We start from the raw sequence: 7930 nt of genomic DNA on the forward strand, positions 1-7930 counted from the left end.
GTTTAAAACTGTTTTACATGGTGTCCGCGAAAGAAGAAAAAAATGGTTGTGTGTTTTACACCGCAAAGGTAAATTACGTATCGCGAAACTCCGAACACAGAGGGCAAGGTTTCAAAGCCTGTCACCATTTCGATTATATATATATATTATATATATCAGGCACGTAGCCAGGGAGGGGGGGGGGGGGGGGGGGGGGGGTGGGGGAGGGGCAAGGGGCCTGGGCCCCCCCCCCCCCCCCCCCCCGAAATCCTCCATTTTGCTGAGACCATCCTCTACCCCCCTCCCCTTCACGCAGCATTTTGTCATGGGCGCCCCCCCCCCCCCCCCCCCCCCCTTCCCCGAAACAAAATCTTGGGTACGTGCCTGATATATATATATATATATACTTTTTTTTTTTAATTTTTAGTGAAACAGCTGCGGCTTAGGAAATTTATGAATGCACATAGATGAATGGCGTCAGCTACCGAAGCGGGCCCCAGTTTTTCAATAAAAAAAAACAAAAAACATAATGACAAGTTCGCAACGTACCAAACCACCACATCTTGTTTTCCGCTCATCTATTTTACTTGACTTCCGCACACATAAACAAAAAAAAACAAAAAAAAAAGTAGGGTCGTTTTCTTTACTTGCTCTGGTGCACTGCGGGAAAGCGGCAGAGCACGTAAGGAGGCTCCAACCGCGCAGCATGCGCACTAGCTGGTACACGTTTTATATCACGATGAAACACATCGAACCAGACTGTCGAACCGAAATTTTTATTGGTTCGGTTCGGGTTCTTGTTCACGGCTTTCGATTCAGTTCAGGTTCAGCTCCGGGGAACCAAAATGAAGGTACAAACCGATTCGGATTTATAATATATTTTACGCGTAGCTATTTCCGCCGTGGAACGAGTAACTATACTGTACGTTTTTTTTTTTTTTTTTTTTTTTTTTTTTTTTTAATACACAGTGGAATTTCGTTAATTTAAATCGAGGGAGACCAAAACTTTGTTTGAATAGTGCAAAGTTTGAATTACCGGAAGTTTCCCTCCTAGGAACACATAGGACGGGACCTGCATGTTAGTTTGAATTATCCGCGAGTTTGAATTAACGAGATTCCACTGTAGTTTGTACAATCTAATTTTATTTTCCGGTACCACAAAATGCAAAACTGTGAATTTCGATTTCGACTAAACAATATAAGAAAATCTAGATTAACATACAAAACGTCGTGTTTATACGACTGAACATCTATTTGTCTACTTGAGCCACATAAATCTTACCCGAACCGAAACCAACCTTTCGATTCAGGTAAGATTTAGGTCGCCTAAACCCGGAGTCCCACTGCTCATACCCATCATCCAAAAGGCAGTCTACAAACACGAGTCACTACAATATCCGTGCTTCGAATGCCGCGTGCCAAGCTCTATCTTCGATCTCATTGCCATGCGGCACTCGAAGCACTGATCTCGCGGTGACTCGCATTCGAATCTGCATGCAGACTCTCTTTTGTATGCTGTATAAGCAGTATAACCCCGGCTTAAAACACCATTGATTGGTACAACTCTGCGCCGCAGTATTAAAAGTTAAATCCTAGTTGTGTTCTTGAACTAATTGTTTAATTACAGCGCATAAAAGCATGGAATGGCCACCTCGTCAGGGGCGGATTTAAGGAGGGGGGGGGGGGGGGGTGGAGGGCGACCGTTCCCCTAAGCTCCCCAAGGTCAACTTTTTTTTAGAAAATCATTGATATACACCAGCCAAAAGTTTCGTTTTTGGTGACATATCAAATATTGAGTCAACAAAATAGATCTGCGCAACGTTTAGGCCGTATCTTCATATATCAGTGTAGAGGAGGAGCAGAATTGTGTAACAATGGGGGCGACCACAAGAAGAATGGGTTAAGGCTGAAAGTAAGGTTCTAGCAGGTGCAGCGACAGGCCCAGACCACATACCTATATGGAACTCATAAAGACACTAGGAAAAACAAGCAAATTGAAGTTACGGCATGTGATTAATCAAATAATTATGTTAGGCGAGGTACCCAATAATTGGAAATTAAGTAAAATGACACTAATATATGAAGGCATAGGAAACAAAGACATCATTAAGTCATATCGCACAATAACAATAACTTCAGTTCTATACAGATTTGTTATACAGACAGTAAAGCGGAGAATGGAGGAATAGTCAGAAGATATGCACATACTGGGAGAGCTCCAAGATGAATTCCGAAGAGATAGAAGACTGGAAGATAACTTATTCGTCACCACAAAATCTATAGAAAAAGCGATGAACCAAACTCCTTTGTGGTAAGCTTATTTGGACATCAAGGGATCGTAGGTTTTTTTAGCAGGTGTACACAGACAATTTGGTAGTTGTAGCATAGGAAGCAGAAACTACACAACCCGCAGCAATAAAAAGAGGGCTCGGGCAGGGTTGTCCACTGTCACCTCTACTCTTTATGATTTATATCAGTTAAATAGAAAAGAAATTAGAGCAAAGAAACTTAGGTTTTGATGTGAGTTATATGGAAGGAAGGAGAAATGTAATACAGGTAATACCAGGACTGATGTATGCGGACGACATATTACATATGGCAGATAACCAGGATACATTACAGGAATTAGCTGGAATATGTGGAGAGGAAGGGGACACCTTGGGCATGCGTTTTAGTAGTTACAAGTCTGGAGTAATGGTGTTTAACGACGAAAAGAGGGAACGGCGAAAAGAGGGAAAAGAAATTCATGTTATGGAAGCTCAAGGCACTATGGAACTATATGAAGTGGTCTGAGGTATATGGAAAGGAGTGGTGGTACTAGGACTGTCTTTCGGCAATGAAGTACTATGCGTGAAATCAGAGGAGCAAACAGGATTATAATTTCGACAAAGAAGCGCAGGGAGATTGGCACTGGGAGCACATGGGAAGACACTAAATGAGGAAGTACAGGCTTGGGCTGGTCGTCTTTTGAGAGCAGGGAGGCAATCAGTAAGTTGAAATTTGAACAAAGGTTGACCGAAATGGATGGTGCGCGGTGTGCACGGAAGGTGTTTAAGAATGTATAAATGAAAAGTTTAAACACAAAATGGACAGACCGAGCCAAAAAAACTTGCATTTAGATACCTACACACCAGTGATGGGGCTGAACAGACCACTTCAGTGGAAAAGGGAGTGAAAGAGGCACAAAAAAATTGTAAAGCCCATCCACTTCACGTGAACCTCGAGTACGATTCCTAGAGGACGACGTCTAGGACGACCTCAAGGACGACTTCTAAGACAACCTCAAGGAGACGTCTAGGACGACGTATAGGACGACCTCTCGTACGACTTCTAGGACGACCTCGAGGACGACTTGTAGGACGACCTCGAGGACGATGCCTAGAGATGATAACAAGGGATCACGACCTCACTATCTAATAATGCCAAGGAAAACTGACTCACGCTGGTTGCCCCTTATTCTAATTTTTATTTATTCATACTTGCCACGACCAATGGGTAGGTAGGTAGGTAGAAAACGTTTATTGGAAGCCAAGAGCTACGAATAGAAAGATTATCCGCGCCGCGATGATCCTCGGATCTGGCAGCCTCGTTCTTGCGTGATTATGGGTAATGAGGGATGACTGTGCGATGGGTCATGAGGGGTGTTTTCATGTGGAGTCCCCCAGATCTGTCTTGGCTACGGAGTCCAAAAGCGACTGGAGGATCCTCGTCCGGCGTTGGGCTTCGCCCTGCGGGTGCGTCCAGTCCACAAGTCTCTTGGGTCTCTCTTGGGAGCTGGTTGCCCCCTCTTTTTATCTTTATTTATTCATACTTGCCACGACCATTGGGGAGTTGTCTGTTGACATGTGCATAAGAGCAACCGTACAGATTCCCCCCTCCCCCCTTTATTGATTACAAATCGCCGGAACAGCTGGACGTTCCAGAAGTCCGCGGCCGATATATGATGTCATAGCCTCCTCTATACTGACAAAGCCCGGCAGATAGTCACGTGACGCGGCCGCCGAAAGTTAAAAGGTAGAGCGGCAAACAACGGATAAGAGGATGGATGGATGGATGGATGAATACGGCTGAGCCCTTTGGATCGGGCGGTAGCTTACGCCACCTAGCCATTTTGTTTTACCATTTAAGCTTAGAATATTTAAATGTAAAATCTATATTCACTCCGCAGTGCAAAGAAAGTGAGGCTATGAAACCCCCTTGCCATCAGTGGATAAGAAAATACCTAGTTTTCTCTCGATTTCTGCCACCATTCACTTAATCTTTGCTTGGTAATCTCTACAGTCTTAAAATCCACTCTCCCTTCGCTGTCTCTAAAACCCAATGACTTTATTAAATCTATGTTGTCTTCGGTAGGCATAGGGTGAAGCCCTTTACAGTAGAGTATCAAGTGCTCAGCCGTGTCGTCCTCCTCTCCACAAGCAGTGCACACTGTGTCAATTTCCTGGTACTTCACTCTGTATGTTCTGGTTCGCGGAACACCCGTTCTTGCCTCAAACAGCAATGAGCTTCCCCTAGAATTGTCAGAAATGCTTTCTTTGGCAATAACTCTTTTGTTTAATCTATAGCTTTCCAGAGCCGTCTGTGTCTGCATTCCCTCTAGCCACCAATCTCTTTCTGTGGCCTTAACTTTCTTCTTAACTGAGACTTGCTCTTCCGTATCTTCGCTGTAGCCCAAAAACTTTCCTCTTGATTTCCTAGTGCGCTGTCTCCACTTTGTGTCTACACTCCTCATGTATAAATAGCGGAAAACCTTTCGTGCCCATTGCTCCCCGTCCATTTGCCTCAACCTATCCTCAAATTCTACCTTGCTCACCGCTTCCCTGCTCTCAAATGATGCCCATCCCATGTCTCCTTGTACTCCCTGGTTTGGCGTTTTGCAATGTGCCCCCAAAGCCAGTCTACCTACTCCGCGCTGTTTCATTTCTAGTCTCGCATGCACTTCGGATTTCATGCATAGCACTGCGTTTCCAAAAGTCAAGCCAGGCACCATGACCCCTTTCCAAATCTCTCTCACCACCTCATACCTGTTGTAATTCCAAAGTGCTCTATTTTTCATTACAGCTGCATTTCTGTTGCCCTTACCTATTATATACTTTTCATGGTCTCTGAGATATTCTGCACCATCACATATCCATACTCCTAGATACTTGTATTTACTAGCTCTCTCAACTGTAATATTCTGTATCTTCAGCCTCTCAACTTCTTCCTCGTTAAAAATCATGACTGCCGATTTTTCGCTACTGAATTCTAAACCTAATTCCTCTCCTTCCCTACCACAGATGCTCATTAATTCCTGCAACTCTGTCCTGTTGTTAGCCATTAGTACAATATCATCCGCATACATCAATCCCGGTAAGGATTGCTGAATTTTTTGGCCTAGCTTACTGTAAGAAAGGTTGAACTCAAGCCCACTCTTCTCTAGTCTATCCTCCAATCCTCTCAGATACAACATAAACAGCAAAGGCGATAACGGGCACCCCTGCCTAAGGCCTCGTCTTATCTCTATTTTCCCTGTCGCCTTTCCTTCCCATGTTATAATCACCTTGTTATCTTTGTAAATGTTCCTTAATAGTGCTGTTAGTCCTTCATCTAGGTTTAAGTTCTCCATTATGTCCCACAGGTTTCTTTGGTTCACATTGTCATAGGCACCCTTGATATCCAGAAATGCCAGCCAGAGCTGTCTGTTTTCTTTTTGCGCTATTTCTATACACTGTGTTAAAGAAAATAAATTGTCCTCCAACCTTCTTTGTTTTCGAAACCCGTTCTGTAATTCGCCCAGTATGCCCTCGCAATCTACCCATTCCTCCAGTCTGTTCTTTATAATCTGCATTACCAACCTGTAAATAACCGGTGTCACGGTTATAGGACGATAATTCCTAATATCAGACTTATCTCCCTTTCCCTTATATATCATACTCATCCTACTAAGCCTCCATTCATCTGGAATATTTCCTTTTGTTATCATGGTACTCACTACCTCCCTTAGTTTTGCCTTAGATTTAGGACCCAAATTCTTCACCAGCTTGATAGGGATACCATCTGTGCCTGTCGACGTGCCACTAGGGACTCTTCGTTCCGCCTTTTCCCATTCTCTTTGTCCAAAATCCGCGATGTCACAAACTGGACTGCTACTTCCTTCGGTTCTCCTATCTTCCACATGTAACCGTTCCCGAAATTTCTCCTCCATCACTGCTCCTATATATTGTATCGCATCATCTCCCTCTAATTGATCTCCCTGATGCGAGAGTATGAACCTCTGTCTAGCTTGCGTTGTTTCACCGAGTGAGTTCAAGTGCTCCCAAAACTTCTTGGCAGCGTTTCTATCTTTCTTACTTACATTACTCATCCATTCCTCACCCTTTCTCTGAATTTTCGCATTGATCAAACTGGATGCCTCTCGGCGACATGTTATAAAATTGTCCCATTTTCTTTTTACTTCCGTTTCGGACTCCCCACTACGCTTGGAATACCTGTGTTCTCTAGAGGCTTCCTGACGTTTTTGTATCGCTTGCTTCACTTCTTTGTCCCACCAGCTTTTTGGTCTATGTCCTTGCTTCCCCTTTCGTTTACTCTTAACTTTGTCTAGTTCTAGAGCAAAAAGCCTAGTTAGGCTCTCATAGGTCCAATCTGTATGCCGGTGCCCTGAAACTGCTGCCTCTATTCTTTCAACAACTATTTCCAACTCTTTGTCGCTGCAGAAAGTTTGCTTTGAATTATGTTGTCTAGTTTCAGGATTTACTTCTCTGGCAAAATTCAGCTTAATACGTTTGTGATCACTACCAAGACTTTTGGAACCTTCTTCATCTATTTTCATTACTTGTAACTTACCATATATTTTGTGTGACATGAGTACGTAATCTATAGTTGAATGCAGATTGCCAGTTTCCCAAGTTATGTGCCCGTCACACTTCTGACTGGTATTACATAAAACTAAGTCATGTTTTTCCACCAGTTCTAGTAATATGCTTCCAGTTGAGTCCGTATACCCATCCAGACCCTCAATATGGGCATTCATGTCTCCCATAATAATTATTTCGGAGCCTTCCCCTAGTTCACTAATGTCTCTTGATATGCAATCAATCATTTTTCTGTTTTCCTCTTTAGCACCTGTCCCTGTCCATAAGTAAACCACTCCAAGGACTGTTGATTCCCCAGCGACTTTTCCTTTCAGCCACAAATGTTCGGCGCACTCCTTTCTGATCCTTTGAAAGTTCATATTCTTCTTAATAAATGCTCCAATTCCACCTCCCTTCCTCGTTCCCTCCATTCTGTTGCATTCTTCCCACACATAGTCAGGGTTGCAAGGTGGCTGCTCCATGTCTCTGAGATGTGTTTCCACAAACCCATACACCATTAAATCCTCCTTTCTTAGTTGCTCCTCTACCTCTTCCCATTTTAACCTATTTCTACCACCCTGCATGTTAATATATCCAATGTCTGATTGTGCTGTTTTTTTATACCTGTTCTTACGTTTTCTCCTCTTTTTAACCCTGGGTGCCTCTCCTGACTGAGGAGAGTCATGTAACGGGCGCCCCGCTGCGGCGAGACGCCGAAACACACTATACTTTTTTTTTTTTTTTCCTGTTGGCGAGGGTAAATGGAATGCGACCCCTTCCCCGTTTCGGTTTCGTCTCTTTCGTTTGCGCTGAAAACCAGATCCTGGCGCTCTAAATCTGCGACCGGGCGCTCCATGGGATTCGTTGTCGAACTGCCAGGCTTTTTTTTTTATATTAATTATAATAATAATCTTTATTCAGCCTAAAGGGCTGCGACACCACAGAAAGGCCATTGGCCCATACCTGAGGCCTGCAGTGCCGCATTACTACAAACAAAACAAAACAAAGTAAGAATTGGCTTTGTAAGAATGAAGGATTCTATGATGATGCAGAGACATCTGACGCGACACACCTTCAAAACTTTGCCGCGGCGCCTATTCTTGATCGGTATCAAA

Source organism: Ixodes scapularis, unplaced genomic scaffold (genome assembly GCF_016920785.2).
Source record: "Ixodes scapularis isolate PalLabHiFi unplaced genomic scaffold, ASM1692078v2 PGA_scaffold7__128_contigs__length_106722199, whole genome shotgun sequence".
Taxonomy (NCBI): Eukaryota; Metazoa; Arthropoda; class Arachnida; order Ixodida; family Ixodidae; genus Ixodes; species Ixodes scapularis.